Source organism: Anas platyrhynchos, chromosome 1 (assembly GCF_047663525.1).
Source record: "Anas platyrhynchos isolate ZD024472 breed Pekin duck chromosome 1, IASCAAS_PekinDuck_T2T, whole genome shotgun sequence".
Lineage (NCBI taxonomy): Eukaryota > Metazoa > Chordata > Aves > Anseriformes > Anatidae > Anas > Anas platyrhynchos.
In genome coordinates, this window is record NC_092587.1 from 13,544,863 (window position 1) to 13,565,863 (window position 21,001).

A 21,001-nucleotide genomic window follows, 5' to 3' on the forward strand; every position below is an offset into this window, starting at 1 on the left:
CTCACCAGCTGAAGTGACATCCAACGAGACGTTGTTGTGCAACAGCTAGAACATAACTACACGTCTCAGTGTCAATGTAACTGCCCAACACTCCTTTATATTTGCTGTTTCTATTGTAGCAATCTCCTCTGCTGCATCATTATGTTAAATTGGCTGATGATTAAGTGCTGTTTAAAATCACACAATCTAATTTTGCGGTTTACCATAAAATATTAATAATTCTTAAATTGCTGCTAAATCAAAGTTGTATAAAAAATCTATTTGTGACACTCACATACATCCTGATTAGATCTGTAATGCATCTTTTACAAGGCAGCAGCTTCCAGAAGAGAAATATTAATTAAGCTTCACCCCAGGCTCTAGCTGTGCTAGGCTGAGTGGTTTGCATATGGACAGCACCCGTCATCTGGTTAGGCTGTCATTGCTGACACCTCCTAGTATCCCGTTTGTTCTTCTATAGCCTAGCGTGTCTAATTGGGATAAAGGCTTCAGGGTTTTGCTTACAAAACCCTATTTATTTTTTTTTAAGATTTATTTTTAATGAACTTAAATGGCTGGCAGGCATTTGCATTGTAACATGTTTCCTCCTTTTTGATCCTTTGCCCACAGACATCTTCTGCATTTGCCCACACTACTGTCACTGTCCTGGTCACTGAAGGATGCAGTCTGTACCCATATCTTCTTTGCTCTTGCACTGTCCCCAATAACATTTTCTATCTCTGTTATTGACATAAGTGGCAAACTGATGTTTTAAAATTGGTAGTTTCCACCTAAGCAAATTAGGTCAGTCAAACCAATCAATAAGGACACCTATATAATGAAACCAGAGGGACCTCCTTGGAAATTTTTCTCCAGATGGAGAATTTATCATTTGCAGACACCACTTCTTGTTTTGGAGTGATGCTGTTATGCAAATCATTCTGTCCTATTCCACAGTTCTTTATGGCAGATAGCTGAAAGTCAGCTTGTAAATATGCGTGGTGCCCAGGAACCACAGCATGTCCCTCACCAGTGGCACCTGCTGCATCTCCAAGGAATGGGGCAAAGCTCCTGGCATAAACTTTCTTCACTTTAATCAGCGTTATCTGTTCCTGGTTAAAGTCACCTTTTCTGAGGTGTTACTGACTAAGCGCACACTGTAAAGAGCTCAGAGCTGTGATTAGCAGATAAACTGAATTACAGCAGCGCTTTTTGCTGACAAGGCACTGTTTCCACCCAGAGCCACAGACCTGGAGGTGCTCCAGGTTCCCCTTTCCCTCCCTCCTGAAGGCTGGGCTTGCAGCTGGGCAAAGACTGCATGCTCGAGTGACAGATCCACATGGGAAAAGCTGGTTATGGCAATGACAGAATATGGTTTTATCTTCCCACATGTAAACATGACCAGCCGCTACAACACGCGCAATTTGTAAATACCAGTCACAGTGTCTGCAGCACCATGTGAAGTGAAACATTTTGCATGGAACAGAAAGAGGTGACAAATACATTTAACTGACTAGTTCAGCAATGAGTCAGAAGCACTGCTTTGCCTTTTTGAGAGGTGCAGAAAGAGCTGCAAATTCCTTAGGATTCATAATTGTATAAGTTAAAACTGTACACAAAGCTACTTAAGGTGCACCACAGTCATTCCCAGACTCCGTGAAGAAGCAAGGGGAGCTGAGAAACCACCAAATATTGGGGAGAGATCAGAGAGAGGTATGTGTGTGTGTGTGGAGGTGGAATGGTTTTGTGGGTTGAATGGAGGAATTTCAATTAAAACTGCCAATTTCCAGTTCTTTCTTTGAAACTCTGCTGAGATCCACTGCTGGCTAAAAACCACCAGTATGACTGGCGAGATCATGCCAACCAGTGGATGGGAGTACAGTTCTCTACACTGAATGCATGTTCCATAAGCATCCTGATATTAGCCAAAAACTGCTGTGTTCTCCTCTGTATAACCACAAATCTCCTACAGCCAGTGTTTAAGTATTGTAAGAAAGGAGCAGGTCTTGCTCTGCCCTCCACATTGTGCAGCACCAAGGCAGCCTCCACCAATTTTTAGTTTTGAGGACACTGGGCAGCGGGGTCACACAGCAAAGCTTTCTGGGGCAGGGGACCACTGGAGACCATGGCAGCTTGCACAGCTTCGAGCAGCAATTAGTGTGACCCCTCCGAGCTGGAAATGCTTGGGAATGGCATTGCAAAACACCCAAGTGTGGCAGAGCAAATGCATTTCTGCATTTTGCAACCCACCTCCTGGCTGTGCAGTGTCACCTCGCTGTCACCAGGGCAGTGCACAGGGAGAACATCTTTTGGCAGGGGCAGGAGTGGTGATACTCAGCTGCTCTGAAAGGTTGGAGTTTGAAAGTGTTTTCCTGTTACATACTTCTCCCACTTGCTTTCATACCAGAAATATCAGCTGTGATTTGCAGATTCCTGTGGTACTTTTACAAATAAAGAAAAAATCCCTATCTAAGAACACCCAAACATTTTCTTAGTGCTTTATGCATTGTTAATATAATTTTCTATGATGATTACAAGACAAAACAGAAAACTGAAACTGAATGACTGCAAAATCTGGTTATTGTTTCCCTTTCCCTTGTGAAATGGGCAATAGTTTACTTCCCTACTCTTACAACTGCCATGACCCCAGTCTTTGTCACCTTATGTTGCATCCCCCTCAACTACCCAGCACCACACAGTAATGTTGAGAGTATTGCACTGAGCAGTCACTAAAGCAAAGAGCAGCATGCCCAGCACCCTGAATATCCACAGGACCAGCAGAATGGTGCCTATTAAGAAGAAAACTCCTCAGAGTACATGCTACAGTCTAATAAACGTGGACAGTAGCAGAATTTTCAGAGAAAAAAATGCAAACACAAAACTTTACACAGAAAAACAAGCAACAATAATCACAGCCAGAAAGCCCAGAGGGAGAACAAATTATTTTACTCGTTCATTTGCATATTACTACTTTTAACTCTAGTGAGAAAAAAATCACTAGTGAGAACAAATCTGGTGCAATGCCCCTCAGCCATATGGTATATATTAAGACATACATGCCACAGACAGAAAATTGTAACGTCGTGCTTTTATTTCTATCTGACAACACATACTGTCACTTAAGAGTAGAAAGAAAGCAAATAAAATAATTCTGCTTTTTATTCTTCTGCCTGGAAATTACTTCTTCTAGACAAAACACTGTCAATTGCAAAGAGGCATGAGTTCTTCCAGATCAGATGTGACCATTGCAAATAAAAGAGGGATACCAAGTACAGTAAGACTCTTGTAAGCTATCACTCAATGTAAACAATAATTTTTTGGAAAAAAAAGAAAAAAAAAGAAAGAAAAAAAAAAGCTGTTCTTGAAGTCTTTGTCCTTAACAGAGCACTTTATGAATAAATCTCAAAGGATAATCTTCTGCAGTCATTTTATGTTCAAGTGAGGATCTTAAAATACTGTGCAGGGTGTGTGGTGACTGAGCGTGGTGGCAGGAGCCAGCTGTGTCCCCAGAGCCATGCAGGCTGCCCCCTCCCATCCACAGCCCCCTCAGCAGCTGGAGAGGGATGGCAGTCCTACTGGCAGCCATCCACGGACCTCACTATTTTGTGCCTCAGATTTCCTTTCTATCAGCCAAAGATCTCTCTGAACCTGTGAGTTTGCTCAGTACTGGTGAGGCAGCAGGCTCATGGGTACAGCTGTCACCTGTGTCTACTCTTTATGGAAGCCAGGACATATTATAAGAGATCTTAAGGAAACAAATTTGAAACCAGTGAACTGTGTTCACATCTGGAGACTGGTCAATGTCCATGTGATAGCACTGTGTGTGAAAATTAAGTGTGCTATGGAAATACGGTGCAGGAGCTACACATCCTCCAAATCACCCTGTGGCAAGAAGAAACCTTGAGAGAACCCATGAGAATATGAGGACAAAGACAACCAAGTGATCACCTCTAAGAGGTTACATTTCAAGATCTGGGACAGAACTGGGAAAAACTCTTGGACAGTGACATGCAGGGGTCAGTGGGAGTGGTGCACCCAGGGTGCTCCTGATGCCTTGGTCTGCGAACCAGATGTTCAGATTGAGACTTAAAAAGTGATTCAGTTCTATGAATGAATGCTCAGCTGAAAGCCTGTCTCTTTGAGCAAACAAACCCCACCGTACTATAGTGGAATAGATGCTGCAAGATTTTACTGCAGTTTTAGAAAGGGTTTAAAAAATACAGTAAGTCAAAGTAACACACCAGAGACTTACACTAGGGAGCAACGGTCCCATTAACATATAAAGAGAAGGCTAAAACTATGAAGATCAAGATACAGCCCTTCTCTTTGACCTGCTAATCTGCCTTTAGCTAGAAAAATAGCCCAAAGAGCTGCAGTCCTACATTGAAGTCCCCCTCTTTATTCTTGTTGTGCAAGTAATGAAATCAATGGCAATGTACAAAGGGAGAAAATTAACTCACAATCTCTAGGTCTCAACTATATTTTTACCCTGTTCAAGGCAGATTAAAGGTTCAGAAAATGAGCAGGTTTTCTAATTTCCATTAATTTCAGCCCTGCCACATATGCTAATTGAGTTTTTTTTTCTCACTAGAACTTCCAGATACTTTGAATGTCTCACACTGTAGCATCAGCTTTCACAAATATCAGTGCTTCTTCACACATATATGTTCTCTGTTCTAATACACAGACTTTTTTTTTGTGGCACACAGCAATGATGAAATACACCTATGAATTTATGAACAGAGTCAGCACTTCTGGAACTAGGATATAACCAAGAGGATGTTTCTGGTAAATAATATGCTTGCCAAATCTGAATAGATTAGGGAGTTTCCAGCTGATGTACAAATAAACGTGGGCCAAACATGATAGATAATTTTGTCTGGAAAACTGAGGGAGCCTAAAGCCTACTAACAGTGTGTTTCGTCTTTCCTTCAGTGCAGTGGCCAAGACATTATTGTACAAGAACACTAAATTGAATAAACTGTGCAGCTTGGAAATATTTAAAACTAATTTCTCATGGGTGAATGCAAATAGAGACAGAGCTGTTCTGGAGTGAGCTGAAGATAGCACTGTGGTGGCCTCCTGAGGAAGCTGCTTGGTGTCTACCGATGAGCAAGGACTTCTAGGAGACAGGAATGCCCCCATGTCCCACTTCTCAAGGAGGTGCACTTCCAGGAGGGGAGGTCTGGGTACCCACCTCAGAGTACCTAGGGGTGGCCAACAGGGATATTCACCAGTGAGATGCTCCAAGCTTTGTGCAGGCTGCCTCATGGCCTGGCCTCTCTCTCTTCTCCCATCAGTGCCGAAGCAGATATCTTGAGGGGCATTTTATAGCACTTGACATTCCCCTTGCTAACTACTTTTTAATTGCTAATTCAAAGTAGAGCAATTCTGACAATTATAGTTATGCTGTACCTTTTCCCCTTGGTTAGGATACTTTTTAGACCAGTGGAACATGTAAATTGGAATATCCTCAGAGGAAAAATATTGACCTAATATCCCATGTCCTTGTTGACCACTTTAGCCACTGAGACCTTGTTTAGAAAGGAGATGTTCCCCCAGACGGTCAGTTCAGAGAGTGATGCAGATGCCTTTCCATCAACTGGCAGAAAGGTAACTCTTCTTTTGAGGTTGAATGAAAGGGAAAAAACAAAACAACAGAAACACCATAAAATCCCAGCTCAGTACAAAATACTATTTTTATTTTTTAATTTGGTAAGCAACTTGGAAAATAAAATCATTTTTCAGGTATCCTTACTAATTAGTAACCTTACTAATTATTATCAGCTATTTCAGAAAAATCAGAAAATATAGGAAAGTACCAATGGTTGTATTGGCAAGTAAATATACACTGGTCATAGGAAACTAATCATGTAGGTTTGCAAGTCCAGTGCAACTGACATGTTGTAATTTATACCCTATACTCTGCAAGAGTAGGAATTTTCTCTGCCAGAAAAGCAAATGACTTGTTCATCCTTTCATTTGAGATCACCAGATATCAAATTTAAATGTAATGTACAGATGTTCATATCTCCCAATGACTTAATTTTGTAACATTTTCATGGCAGAACATTTGTGATTGCTAATTGGGTCTGTAATGAATTTGATACAATCTACACTTATAACACTGTCTAGTCTTTATTTTGCAGTTTATCTCAATGAATTGCCATATTTCACTTTGAAATCGTTTCCAGAATTAGTTTTCCAACTATCTTTCTTGCAAGTATTTTGAACTACCAACAGTGCACAACTAGAGCTGCAGGTTGTACTGGCAACATATCAAAAGCTCAAGGGCTGCTGGTACTCTATGACATAGAAAAGGGTACAGACAACACAAAATGTATTTTTGTAGTCATGGGTAAGAATAATAATGGAAAGACTGAAAATACATGTATAATATCTTCTAGCTTTGAATGCTTCTGTTTTCCTTTCTCCTTCTTAAATGATATATTTAAGAGATTTTTTTTTAATAGTAAATTAAAGGAAATGAAGCATTTTATCACATCCAAGTGCACATTATATGAGTGAAGCCCACAGCTGTTAAATCCACACCAGTAACTTTTACCACTTGAACTAGCTATCTTACTATCTTATGTCTGGCTATGATGAAATCACTCCTGTGAATGATTAGGCTCACACAGACAACTTCAAATTAGCTTTCACCTACTTAGGTCAGCTACTGATAAGAACGTATAAAGCTGTAAAACTCTTACAAAAGCTGAGTAAACACTTCAGATGTTAGCGCCTGATAACTTCCATTAGTATGATCCAGACCACTTGGACCTAAACTTTAAATGCTTAATGATCCAGTCCTCCCCAAGAAATGATTATGCTCATTTTATAAACAACATAGAGAGATAGCTGACTGTGATGGGCTCCACAGAAGGCTATCTATAACTTGTGTCCCGTCCCATTCAGTTGCACAAGAATTTCAGGCACTGCTTGATAACAGGGATTATAGAACACATAAAATTAATATATGCAGAAAAAAAATGTAATTCCCCTTAGCTAGCCATACAGTATAACTATTAACAAGAAAATGAAAGAAATTTTTTTCTTGCCAGCAGGCACTTTTTTTTCTTTTTTTTTTTTTTTTTGACTCCCTATCAAAAAAGAAAAAAGGACTCTTTTAAGGGAACACAGTTCATGAGCCAAAACATATTCCCATTCCCTATATTCACTGCAGATGTCCATAAAGATATTTATTTTTTCATTATTATTATTAATTCTACTTACTGTGCAAATGGAAATTTTCAGAGACTTGTAACTTGAGTGAACAGTTTTAGGACAATCATACCATTGCAGATAGCTACCTTGGTAAATTCAATTTCCTTTTTGAAGTGTAAAGAAGAGTTACTGAAAGATTGTCTAGAGAAGAACATTAAAGATAGAAAAAAAAGAAAAAAAAAAGAAAAAAAAAAAAACAACGCTGAAGCGAAGAGAGGTTATGATAAATCTCTGAGAAACAGTGGTGGGTAATGCATTTTTCATTTTGTTCTTTCTAGGTGCTTTGAAACCATGAAGGTAACTGGTATCAAGGAAGGACTGCATTATTACATGTAAATGTCATTTGGCTGCAGGACCATCCCAGAGTAACAATGTAGGGGAAGTAACAATGGCTGGTCTATGGCTGTGGAAACCAGAAAAGCCATGGTTGTTCACTGCCAGGTAGTGATTCCACAAAAGTCTGGTGATGGAAACTTATAATGAACCGTGATCAAGATTATGAATGAAATTGGCTGAAACCGCAGAGACAGAAATAGCTCACTGCACTTTCCTTAGAAATCTGGATCAAAATGAACCTAACTATTCAGTGAAGCCTGAATATACACTCAAAAGTATCCAAGTTTCTTGTCCCAAAGATGAAACGAACATACCATTCCTACTTTTTTCACCAACATTTTAAGAAAAATTATATATTAGTAGATGAAAGTTGAAGATTATCTTCAACATTCCCCACAAATACCATGTGAGATGAACAAATCTTTCTTGGTGAAGTGGATCATTTTAATATTTCATTTTTCATCAAAATTGTGAATCATTATTCATCAAAAGTGTGAGATCACTGGATTGCTTGACTCTACTCAAAGATGAGCCTGAAATGTCTCAGAGCATCTGGACAAGAACTCCATCTCTACAAGTATAGTTGTACATGCAGTTGTGCTTCATATCAGTGTAGGTCTTCTTGCAGGAAAAAAGAGTAAGCTTGGACAACATATGATAGCTTTATCTTGTTAGAGTTGAATCATTAATAGAAGATATTGTTCATAGCTTCCTTCCTAGAACTTTTATTGTTATAACATTTCCTTTTTTTTTTTTATGCATAAAATATGTCTTAAAATCATGTAATAATACAAGAATCATGTAATAACGAACCTTATATTAGAGTTTTTGAATCTTCTGTCCAGCTGAGATTTCCTGAAGGAATGCATTTCTCTGTTCCAACAATCTAACCAGGAATAACAGAACTCCTGCTTATGTTTTCTCCACAGAGCTCTACTGAGCTATAATGTGGTTATGTGGTTTTCCCTATAACTGCTCAAAGAAAGAACATCCCATTCTTCACTCTTTTCTGAAGGACCACCAATGGATTGTGTTATATGGAATTTAAAAACGCAGTTATGCCACATATCACAGCACATTCCTGGAATTCCCATATTGACCATGGATTGAAGACTGACCTCCATTTAGTACAAGATATTTGTTCAAACTCCCTAGAAACCTACGTCTGAGGTCCTGAATTAATTTTTCACAAGAAAGAAGATACATTTTTATTTGTACACACTCATCTCATACCTTTCTTCTCACTCTACTTGCTTCCACACTTTCCATAGACATTCCCATATGGAATCCCATATGGATTTGCTCTACAATTTACCCCTTCAATCTACCTCTTCAAGAAGCTCTCAAATTACAAACCTCAATAGAGAACTGCAGAGGTGAACTCTCTTCACCTTCCTTCTTCAGAAGAAAAAAAAAAAAAAAAAAACACAAATAAATCAATTAATTCCATAGCAAAACCAGGGCTCATGAAATTCAGTGTACATTGGTCTCTCTGTCACTGATCTCTTTAGAAAGATGTGCTCACAAAATCCAAGAGGTCCTGCACATACCTATCAAGTACTAAAGAGGTTTCTGGAACTAAAATGTCCCACAAATAATGAGAAAAAATAATTATAGTGCAATATGACGTCAACAAATGAGTATTCTTCTCTATATTGTACAGCCATTTGGCTGAAAATGAAAACTGAAGACTTTCAGTTTGGTTCATGACAATTACTGATTCTCTTTATTTCATAAAAACCCATTATTTGAAGGACCTTGATGTTTTCAGTGTCATCTAAACATAACTGGTCTATGTTGTAATTAAACTTTGATCAAATTGTTAATGGGATCTCAGAGGAAAACAGTATTTGACTAACAGAAGCATTCTTCTGCATGTATTAATCAAGCTAATTCTTATTGAACTGCTTGAATTTCTTACAATAACTACTCTTCCCCATTGTTAATTAGCAGAGCATGAAAATAGTAGAATCTGCTTTAATATTTTCCATCAAGAATATCCTGAAACTTTTGATTTTAACTCTCAACACCTATTCAGTTTTTATCAAAACATCACTTCCAGCTTTTCATGAGGTACTTCACTTAAAAACACCATATCCTTTTATTCAAAAATAGTCCAATACAATATCAAAGTATTTACTTATGGCATTAAGCACTTGAATCACTTGCACCAGCTGTCACATACAAATCTCCATTCAATAGCACTTTCATGAGTATTGCTGTTTTGTCAACATTTTCGTTGGTAATCTGGAAGCAGATCCGAAATCACCAGCGGCAGTATTTTCTGAATGATACAAATATTGGAACAAACACTCAGTCAGGTTAGTCAGACGGAATATGGTAAACAAAGTGTGACTCATTGGTAAAGGGAGTCTACTTTAAAAAGAAAGCAGAACAAAACAGAATGCACAGAAACCTGTAGGAATGAGGAATTGAGGGGTACAAGAATACCTGTTGCTCAGGTTCACATTTTTAGAAGGAAGCTGAAAATTGCTACAGTCCAGAGAGAAGCTAATAATAAAATCTTTTGCTTGAATATGACACAGATTCTTTACACTAAAATCTTAGTGTTCCATCTCTATAGGTTATAATCTAGTTCTCAAAACTGAGATGTGATTTCATGTCAGTAGATCGGTAACCTTACATAAAGAAAATGGGACTTATAAAGGTCTTTTAGACACAGCTTAAAAGGTATAACGAGTCATGTCCTGGGAGCACCAACAAGCCACATTCAAATGAGAAGTTAGGCAACTTTTTAACCAGGGAGTATGATTGACCACTGGGAGGAGGGAGGGGGGGAAGAAAGAAAAAAAAAAAGTAAATTAGTTGCCTCTTGTAGAGAGTGTAAGATCACACACCTTAGATAGTGACAAAAATAGGTTCAGCTCTAAGGTGGAAATAAGAGAAGAAAGTTCAATACTTGTTAGTCAATCACAGTCTCAATGTGGTACTGATGTGAAAAAAGGGAAACACTGCCTTAGAATGTATCTGCTCAATCATTTCTAGTAAGGACGGGGGGAGTATTAGTATGGCACTAGTAATACATTGCTAAGACATCACTTCAATTATTGTGTGTAATTATGAACGCTTGTGTTCAAAAAAGATTAACTTAGGCTGAAGCAGCTGCAGAGAAGGACTACCAGCATGATGAGAAGAATGTAAAATATATCATAAAAGAAGACAGAAAAAGCTTGTCTTGTTTAGAGAGAGGATAACTGCTATTGCTATATATAACAGGGTTGTAAAGGAGCTGTTTAAGCCAAAGGACTATCATGGTATAAGAACAAAGGGTAGAAACTGGACTTGAATAAATTTACTGTAATTTAGATCCTTCTTAATCACTAGGCAAATGAAGCATTGAAACAATTTTGCAATAGGAATTTGGGAGATAAAAACACTAACCAGCTTTAAGACAGAGCTTAAATCCACAGACATTCAAGCTTCAGCATCATTGTTATGGTTCTTGCGGCACCAGGGGACCAGAGCCAAACCGCAAGGTCCCCATCTGGGGACAGTTCTCTGTCCACAAATACTCACCATGTGGGTCTTGTATTAAAAGGGGACAATCTTTCCCAAGCTGCAGGGTCTGCTGAAACAAGCATCAAACTTAAATCTTGATCAAGCCCTGAAGTTAGTATCTTTTCAACTTACCACCTCTCCAAGAAAGAAAATGCTGGCTCTTCTTAGAGCCAGCATAGTTTTCAAGGTTTCTAGTAATGTTAAAAATCCCCTTTTAAAATCTTCTAAATTATATTATTTATTTTTTTTTTTTTTCAAAATAAAGCTCAAATTCCACAGAAAATATCACAGTTAAATGGGCACATACCAAAGACCATATATAGCTATGCAGCTTTTAGATCAGGCTGCCAATAAATAAATATATAATATCTAGATACCAAATTATTTTTCACTATTTACCTTGTACTTCATGGAAACAGCAAGTACTGCTCAGCCACAGAAAGACAAGTTATCATTTATTAATAGCATTTCAACTTAATATTATCTTATTCCATTAAATAAATGTTGCTGCATGTACCTTTCTCGTTGCATGTAAAGTGGCGAAGCTGTGCTTTGCTATAATAGCAATCTAAATGCAGTATCTTTTCCTCCCCAAATGGTTTTTTGTTTTGTTTTGTTTTGTTTTGTTTTGTTTTGTTTTGTTTTGCTTTGTTTTGTTTTGTTTTAAATAGGTCGCTTCATTACATTGGCTTCCGGAAACACTTCAGAATTATTAGTTGTCCTCAGGGCACAACATTTACAAAATCTATTTATAAAGACTCTAAGGTATTTTCCCTTGATTAGAATAATTTTTAAACTATGTACAGCTTCCTATGCTTCTATTGTTTTTTGTTTTCTTGCATGTCATGACTGCTGTAATTAAAGTGATAGTTTCTCCCTTTCTTACTCTGAAAACTGTACCAGAACAAACCTGCAAGTAAAATGGCATAGAATTTAATGTTTGTAATTTAATGAACTTCTGTTCACATGGCTTCTAAGAACATGTAAAACCATGCCTACAATTGTTTCCCCTGAAAATATCCACTTGATGGTATCCAATTTTTATCAGTACCAGATTTCATCTTTTTTCTCTGTTGCAACTGCTTGCTTTTAAAAGGTGGTTAGTTTTGTGTGTGTGTGTGTTTTTTTATTTTTTTATTTTTTTATTTTTTTTTTTTTTGACAAATAAAATAAAGCTAATACTGTATTTTTTATTTTATTAGTAAAATGAGGTGGATTTTTTTGTCATTTAAAATAGACAATGAAAATAAAGACAAAGTAGAACTTTGTGCTAGACACTAATTCATGAAAGTAAACAACAGTTGAATGAGTTTTTAACCTATTTTGATATATGGGTGGGATTTTTAAAATAAAAGACATTGTTTTTTGAAGCCATTTATATTTCATTACATTCATTTCATTTCATTCATTTAAAAAAAAAAATATATGGAACAAAAGGCTCAAAATAAAGCACATAACAAGATTACAATAGGTATGACTCAAGAACCTGGGCGCTCTCGTAACTGATCGGCAGATGTCTCCATTGGAAATTGCAAATGAATTCAGTTCAAAATTAAAATGCTTTTGGAGTCATTCACTAGGGACTGGAATTCAGCCTTTAAATACACATGGGAAACCATCAAATGTGAGTCAATAAAACAACGCATGAAAAGCCACTCATCCTGGCGAGACTCTTCTACACCAGCTTTTGAGAAAGCACTTCAGAGGGTTTGCAATAGCACAAATTCCACAGCCAGCATAAAAACAGATTGTGTTAGCAATAACCTTTCCTCCTTTTTCTTATCCTGTACCAGCAAGATGATGTTAAATAGAATAGCACTTAATAAATTAATTTACTTATTAAATAAAAAAGTTTCTACCTGTAAAAAGTTATAGTTTTAAAGCTATACTTTAACCATAGATGCACTTCAGCTGCTTCCAAGGCTGAACTGTGAAGTGGGTTTGTTACCGTAACCAATGTCCTGAGTCTCTGAAGCAGAAAAGCCAGGGTGGGGACTCGGCTCCAGACCGAGACAATGTAGACGTGCTTGCACAGGAGTCTCAGCTCCCTGCAGCTGGTAGAGGTCTGGCCACCCAAGCTCACGGAGCCCAAGGCATGGGACATCCCTCTGCCTTAGGGCACTCTAATCCCCTATGCTTTACCAGCTGTACTTACTGCACAGTAATGTCCAATGCCATCTCAGATGTTTAAGGCATTGGGCAGAGGACAGATGTGACACAAGACATACTAGGGAGCCATCCATTAAGGTATGGGTGGGTGGATGAATATCCCTTGGCTTCCACTAAGTATAATGGAGACTACAGTGAAGATGAGTGCTGTGAGATGTGTGAATGTACATCCTAGCCCAGCTGGCATTTTAAATCTCTTTAAAGTGACATTTTTGCTTGGGACTGTAATTAGGCAGTATCCACCTTCTTAAAGATAAAGGTAGAAAGGAAGAGAAGAGGAATTCATACAAGTCTCGACAGTTTCTTTTGCAAATAGTTTCTCTCAAAAGACAAAATCCTGGATTTCCTTCTTACGTGTAAAAGTCTGTACTTCAATGATTGCTTTACACTCAACTAAATCTAAGCTGGAACTATACCAAAATTCCTAAAGACATTTTTCATAAATGAACAGTATCAATCTCCATATTTCACTGACAAATGTTGATATTACAAAGCTCAGTCATACAAAAAGGCAAGGAAAATTAACCAGTTATAGCACTTTGTAAACATTTTATTTTAAGGTCAATCACCACAGTCCATTTCTTCTGTCTGGTTTGTAAATTTATGCTTTGGTTATTAACTGCAGTAATTTTGCTAGAAGGGAGTCCTCTGCTATGGGCCAGAGATACTCTGCCACTGACTTACCAGTATTAAACTTTTAATGTTCTCATAATCTATTCAAAGTAGACACATTTTTTCCCCAGACTGTTGTCCATTTACAACAAATTTTACACATCTCTTATTACGACAGTTAAGATCTTAAATCTAGTTTTCTGGGAAATAGCACAATCATTTCTTTTTCTTTAATTTAAAATGCTTCATATGCTATTAAATCAAAATCTTCTGTAACAAAATGTTTGACCTTATGAAGTCCTTCAGTCTCTGTGAGTCAATCTGTTCTATCCTGCTGAGTTCACTCAATCTAGCTAACTTTTTTAAGCACATGAAGAGATTATAACTTCATACTTGAATGAAACTATCCAGTGCAACCTTATTGCTTCCGTAGTTAATCAGCTCACTGCCACACAGCTCCATTTGTCCGGAACAACAAGGGCTTGCCCTACCAAGCACAGCTACATCTTCCTTTGGATTCATTTTTTCCACAGAATTGTCCACATGGCTAATCTAAGAATGAACAATATGTCTGACACCATCTTAGAATAGTCTATAGTTGGCCTTGTAGCATTTGCACTCCCAATGCTTCATCTGTTTTATATTCTTACATTGTTCTATCAAATAAAGAAGCAACTGTGACACAACTTCTAGGGGTTTCTGATGCTGACAACAATATGGGAGGTTCCTGTCACTTAAATTTGGATTTCTGTTGTATTGAGATTCACAGCTAACCTACTCACCGTAGTTCCTTCTAAAATCAGTGGCAAGAAACAGTGACTTAGAGACAAATCACCTGTCTAGCTTAGATGGCCACTGCAGAGTAAGATGACTAATGTCCCCATAGTGCCTGTTTCTGTTCCCAGAGCAGAAAGGAAGCCAAGGGGGACCAGCTCAGCTGCTTGCCACAACTCTTTTTCATAACTGAATATGACAGACGTCTTTCAAAATTCCTCTGGATGAATAGCAGCTAATGTCAGAAAATTGGACCTTCAGAAGTACGTTTCATGTCAGTGTCAGTCCTTGGAAAATGGGGCACTTGAAGGCACGTCTGTGTGTGAATGCCTCAGCTTCCAGCCAGTCACCCAAATTCCCCACACAGAAAAAATTAAGTACCTAAAATTAACGGAGGAATTCCATCTATGGATAAAATACAGAAGAAAAACCTAAAATTTCCTGGGTTTAAAAATGTAAAATAGCAATAACTAAGTCCGCCAGAAATATTTCTCAAGATAAAAAGTGCAACAGTTCTTGAATCCTGCATATACTGCTCAGTTACAGTTTTTCAGCAGAGAACAAATAAACATTCCACACTAAGCAAAAAGTACTTTAGATTATCACACTTATTTGACAAATTCTTCAGTGCGAATCTGAATTTCATATTCATGCTAACTCTTTAGTCAAACTTCAATTAGAAGCTTGTATATACTTTTATAATCTCATTGAAAACTGCAGCTAAAGCAGCTTTACTTTGTGAAACATCCCAGTTTACTTTGGTTGAACTCTGATAGATTATGACTGAAGACTTTTTCAAGAGTTCACTACATCTTAGCCTTCCTTAAGCGAATGTTATGACAAAGCTGCCTGTGTGAGTGAATTACGACTACTGATTGGTCACTAGTTCCTATGATATTACTTATTACACGCTCAGTGATAAATTAAAGTACTTAACAAGAAAAAGTCATATCCAAGACCTTTATTATGGAATTTAAAGATAGTAAACTTTCATTTGCAGAGAGAAAATAATGAGTTTGGTGAGCAAGCAGATGGAATATTTCAACAAATCCACTATTCACATCAAAATGAAGAATTTACTTAATCTTTCTAAAAATTAAGACTAGCAGAATAAAACAGCTTTTAAATTTATTTATTTTTTAATCTAGACCTTATTAATGTTCATATTCTTCATCTTAACAGATAATGCTGTCAGTATTTATTGATTCAATCTTCTGATAATTACATCATCCTTTCAGCATGTCAGAGAACGTCAAGGTGACTGTGATGACATGAGACTGGTGTACGACTCTAATGTCATAATATATTTGTGTCAATTTTTTGTCCACAAACAGACTTGTAACAACTCTCAAATTTGATCTTAGAAGAGCAAAATACTGACTTTATTAATAATCTGCTATGTAACAATGCTCATTACTTGCTGTAAGGCTGCCAAAGTAACATTGTCAAGTAATTATTTAAATAGTTTTATTTAAATGAAGTAGAACTCAACTTAGTATTTACACAAGTGCTGTATCTTTCCAGAACACCATTGGGTCTTTCAATATTCAACTGTTTAATTTGATTTTATCAGGGAAAAATATTCTCACACAGCTGCAAAACATCTTTACTTTCCTTTACAGATGTCTGATACTATATTTGTTTATCACCTGGATTTCTCCTGAACATTTGTTTCCTTCAAGAGTTCAACCAGCTCAAGCTTGGCTTTATGAAGACAAATGCTTTGGTTATAACCTGCCTTTGATTTTAATAATTACATTATTTTTCCTAAGGGTTGAAATGAGGCCAGGATTACAGCATATTGATTCATCTGACAAATGTAAAAAAATTAAAAAAATAAAATCCTACTTTGTGGGTTTTAATGTCTTGAAGTTATCTTGAAGTTAAAGAGCATACTTTCTTTTCACAAGGATTCATATGACAGGAGTGTAGCAGTTCATAAAATATAATTAAACTCAGTCATTAGATAAACTAATAAAATATAAACAGATTTTGTTAGTAAGAAAAACAAACAAACAACAACATTTTTTTCTTCTTTTCCTTCAATAGCTTTATAAGGTGCAAAGACATACCTGGATTGGCATGAGCACCCTGTAATGATGGATTTTATTCAGTAATAAAATCCAGCTGGGCAGAACTGAGGAACACCCATGTCTCAGGGAATAAGAAACTCATGTGAGGGACTGCACTTCTTTCTTGCAGTTTTGTAGTAAGGACTATTGGATTGAACTCACTTTAGGACAGAGTCGGACTCCTGCAAGGTAATATTCCCATATGTGAAGATTTCATAATTTTCACCTCAATCTATCCTCAAATTTCCTAAGCTCTACAACAAACTTTAACAGTACTGTGTTAGTAAACACCTTTTTTTTATGGTGTGGCACAAGCTGTGAGAGAGACTTTGTGCCCATTCAAGGGCATAATATTTCATCTCATCTGCAAGTTTGCAGGTTACACAGAAGTTGGAGGACTCTCTGAACAGCCAGAGAGATGTGCTGCCATTCAGAGGGACCTCAATAGGCTCGAGAGGTGGTCTGATAGGAACCTCATCAAGTTCAACAAGAAGTACAGGGTCCTGTACCTGGGGAGGAACAACTCAAGGCACCAGGACATGTTGGAGCCACCCAGCTGGAAACAGCTCTGCAGAACAGGACCTGGTAAGCCTGATGGACACCAAGATGAATGTGAGGCAGCAATGTGCCCTTGCTGCTAAGAAGGCTGCAAGGCGTTCTTGGCTGCATTAGGAAAAGTATTGCCAGAAGGTTTAGGAAGTGATGCTTTCTCTCAGACTTGGTGAGAACACAGATGGAGTGCTGGGTCCAGTTCTGGGCCCCCTATTGCAGGAGGAACATGGACAGAGTCCAGCATGAAGATGATGAAGGGACTGGAGCACCTCTCCTATGATGGAAGCTGAGGGAGCTGGGGCTGTTCAGTCTGGAAAAGAGGAGGCTCAGGGGGATCTCATCAGTGTCTATGAATACCTAAAGGGAAGGGGCAAAGAGGATGGAGCCAGGCTCTTTTCAGTGGTGCCCAGTGCCAGAACAAGAGGCAATAGACACAACCTGGGAGGTGCTGCCTGAACAGCAGGAGTACTTCTGTGCCATGTGGGTGACTGAGCACTGGCACAGGCTGCCCAGAGAGGCTGTGGGGTCTCCTCCTTGGAGACCTTCAGAAGCTGCCTGGACGTGGTCCTGGGCAGCCTGATCTGGGTGTCCCTGCTTGGGCAAGGGTTGGACAGGATGAATGCCAGGGCCCTTCACGCTTCAGCCATTCTGTGATTCTGGGTGGTTCTGCGACAACCCCTTCCTCTCTCCACCTGCCAACACTGCAGCTATGGCTGAGTGGGAGCAGCTCTGGGTGCTTTTGCCCTTTCTCTGTGCAACAAGTGGTCAGAGAGCTGACCCTGCTCCCAGGGCATGGCACAGCAGCAAGGCCTTAGTACTCTTCTCTATTCAGTGTATCTGCATCTGATAAAAATGCAGATGTACCAAACATTCCCTGCAGTAAGCAGTTCCCTTTCATTGGTATATTCTTAAAATTGGATTATGCTTTTTACGAGATCTGGAACAGATTTTTATTGTGAACTATCTGTGAAAACATACAAATGATTATCAGTCATAACACTGATAACAGATAAGCAAACAGTGAAATAACTGGTACGACAGGTGATGATCAGGAGCTTAACATAGGGCTCTTGAGCTCAATTTTCCTATAAGTCTAATCAGCTCCACTTACAAATATAACAAATTGGCAGATATGGAGGAAGCAGTCTGATCACAACATTTGTTTGCCATAATATGCCAGAAATTAGTTTACAAACTTGTCTTCAGAATTACAATAATAACCGTTTCCCAATATCATTTCACATTTGCAAGAGGCTTCAATGCATCTTAATTGATGAAGTCCAAGAGCCCCATAATTTCATCTTGAATATGTGATCGCTTCCTGATAAACACAAAATGCAGGGAAAATAATAGGCCTGGCACGACAGGAGAGTTCGGGAGAGGGGACTCTGACTGATTGTAGCAACACAACACATGACAATCAGGCACCACAGAAATGGGCACAAGACAAGAAATTATGCCGGCAGGCATGTTAGCAGTGTGAAGTTCTTGCAGCCACAGGAATATTTGCTTAATATATTCTGAGACATACCCATACAGAATGCAGTTTTAAGATGACCCTAGATTTCTAGATGATAGCTTTTTTTCCTCTTCTTTATCAAAGATATTCCTCTGTTGCTAAGAATTGCCATGCAACTTCAGCCTGTCAATCCAGCTGAATGTACCTCTCAAAACATGATGACAACATCTTTTATAAGGGAAAGTATTTTGTTATTGTTGTCACAGTCAATGAAGGCTTAATTTGTTTTTCCTTGACTTTTATGCACTATTATCTGTATTATAATAACAGTCATGTACAGTTAAAGATTGGGTTGTATTGTGCCAGCATCTTTGTACAGAATAATAAAGAAGAAAGTCCTTGCTTTAGAAATCATTCTCTAACTGGTGAACAAATAAGGCAAATATTAGAGTTAACAAAATAAAATAATAATAAAAGACAATTGGGTCACAAATAGACATTTCCTTAATCAATGCCAAACAGGAATGATTTTCTTATAAGCACAGAGAAGATGGATTTTGAGGTAAGATTCAATGAGAACAAAAAACTGAGCAAATCCACACACTTCCTCCCAAAGACAGGTCACTGTGGAGAATTACCCCAAAAGCTACATCACCATTGCTTGCTTTCTGGATACTTTCTTTTTGCCTCCTGGCATGGAAAAGTGGGCAGGTCAAGTTCTCAGACTTTATGTGTATGCTAATTACTAGCTAATATGCAAGAAAATGACCAGACCAACTCCATGTGTCTTGTTGCCACACATTTCCTTCTTCCATCTGTCTTGGGTTTGTTTGTTTGTTTGTTTGTTTGTTTGTTTTCTGAACTGAGTGCAGTGTAGGAGAATCTGATGTATTGGGTTCTAGTAGCTGTGGTGGGGGTCCTTGCCTATCTCAGCCAGGGCAGTGCTTAGGGGGAAGATCAGAAAATCTCCACAACCGAGCAATTACAGGCTTACAAACTAGTCCAAGAGACTTAAGAGTTTCTGGGACCACTCATGAGAGCAGACAAGCTGATTCAATCTCTAAGATTCAGAGGCCTAAAGGGAACCTCACTGGGTTTTAGGTGGGATTTAAATGGTTGGATCTGTGTAGCGCTTCTGTGCTTTACCTTTGTCCCACACCTAGAAACTCTACAAATTTGTCACTTGCACCAGATTTTCCCACATGGTTACTACTCAAGTCTATCTCATTTTCCAGGTGCCAAGTCTGACATATAGGGTCTGACACGTGGAATGAACTGGAACTTCTCAACATACAAATTGCAGTACAGTACTGGGTGTCTCTAAAAGCCAGATCACAGCTCTCTTAAGGTGGATGCCAAACTTACAGGATACTGCTTGATCTTAATCATTTGTTTTATTTTCTGATTGGTAAATGGAGATAAAACCACAAGTGTCACTGTACATGTTTCCTTTTGTTTTTACATAAAAATAAAGATTTGGAATGTGCTGGTTAACAGCATTCAAAATGCAGCAATTGAAGATGGTATTTGAAAATTGAGTGAAATAAGGAGAATGAGAAAGAAACACATATGTAAAAATGTGTACTTGTGTATATATATATAAATTATTCCACATTACTAAAAAGACCTATAATTTGCACATTTTTAAAAATATTACTTACTGCGTTCAATAGCTATTAGTACAGATAAAAAATCCCCAACCTGTCACAATGAATATTTTAATCTCTTAATATATTTTTTATGAAATCCATACCTTATTGGGATCAGATTCCTCTCAGGAATATGAACCAGCCAAAAAAAAATGATAACTTCACAAAGTTTTACATCAGTTTTTTACTACATGCCTTTTATTAAAAATTAAAATTCAATAATAATACAAAAAAATCACATTAAAATTCTATGATGCTGTAAGGTTTTCCCTTACTATTTTCTAGCCATCCCGGGGAAGAAAACCACATGTATATAAGACCTGAAAAACCATCACTACAGAATAAACATTCTTGTTTAATTAGACCAGAATGGGCCTCAACACATCAATTAGCACTTTACTTTTGGCTATGTAGAACTGCCTCTAAAGGCATTTTCTTGTTTGAAAACTGCAGGGGCCCTTTTATAAGCACTACCACACTGTAAAATTTTCCTCTGTTTCCACCACAGTGACCACCTATCCTTCCATCTGCAAAACATTAAGTGTTGCTTGTAGTGTTGAACTGCCATCTGCACCTGCTATTCAAAACTAACAAATACAAAAAATATTACACATGCCACACATTTACGTAGGCTCATTCTACTTTTCAACCTT

At 37.9% G+C, this 21,001-nt stretch overlaps 1 protein-coding gene and 1 long non-coding RNA gene across 3 annotated transcripts in view; one reads left to right on the top strand and one right to left on the bottom strand.

Moving 5' to 3' along the window:
• RELN (reelin) overlaps positions 1-21,001 on the bottom strand; it is a 286,969-nt gene that overhangs the window by 214,541 nt on the left and 51,427 nt on the right. The gene's annotated exons all lie outside the window — the stretch shown is intronic.
• On the top strand, positions 16,775-20,217 carry LOC119718071 (uncharacterized). The gene is made up of 3 exons (XR_005268673.2): positions 16,775-16,877; positions 17,060-17,273; positions 19,935-20,217. It is a non-coding gene; the product is annotated as an uncharacterized lncRNA (long non-coding RNA).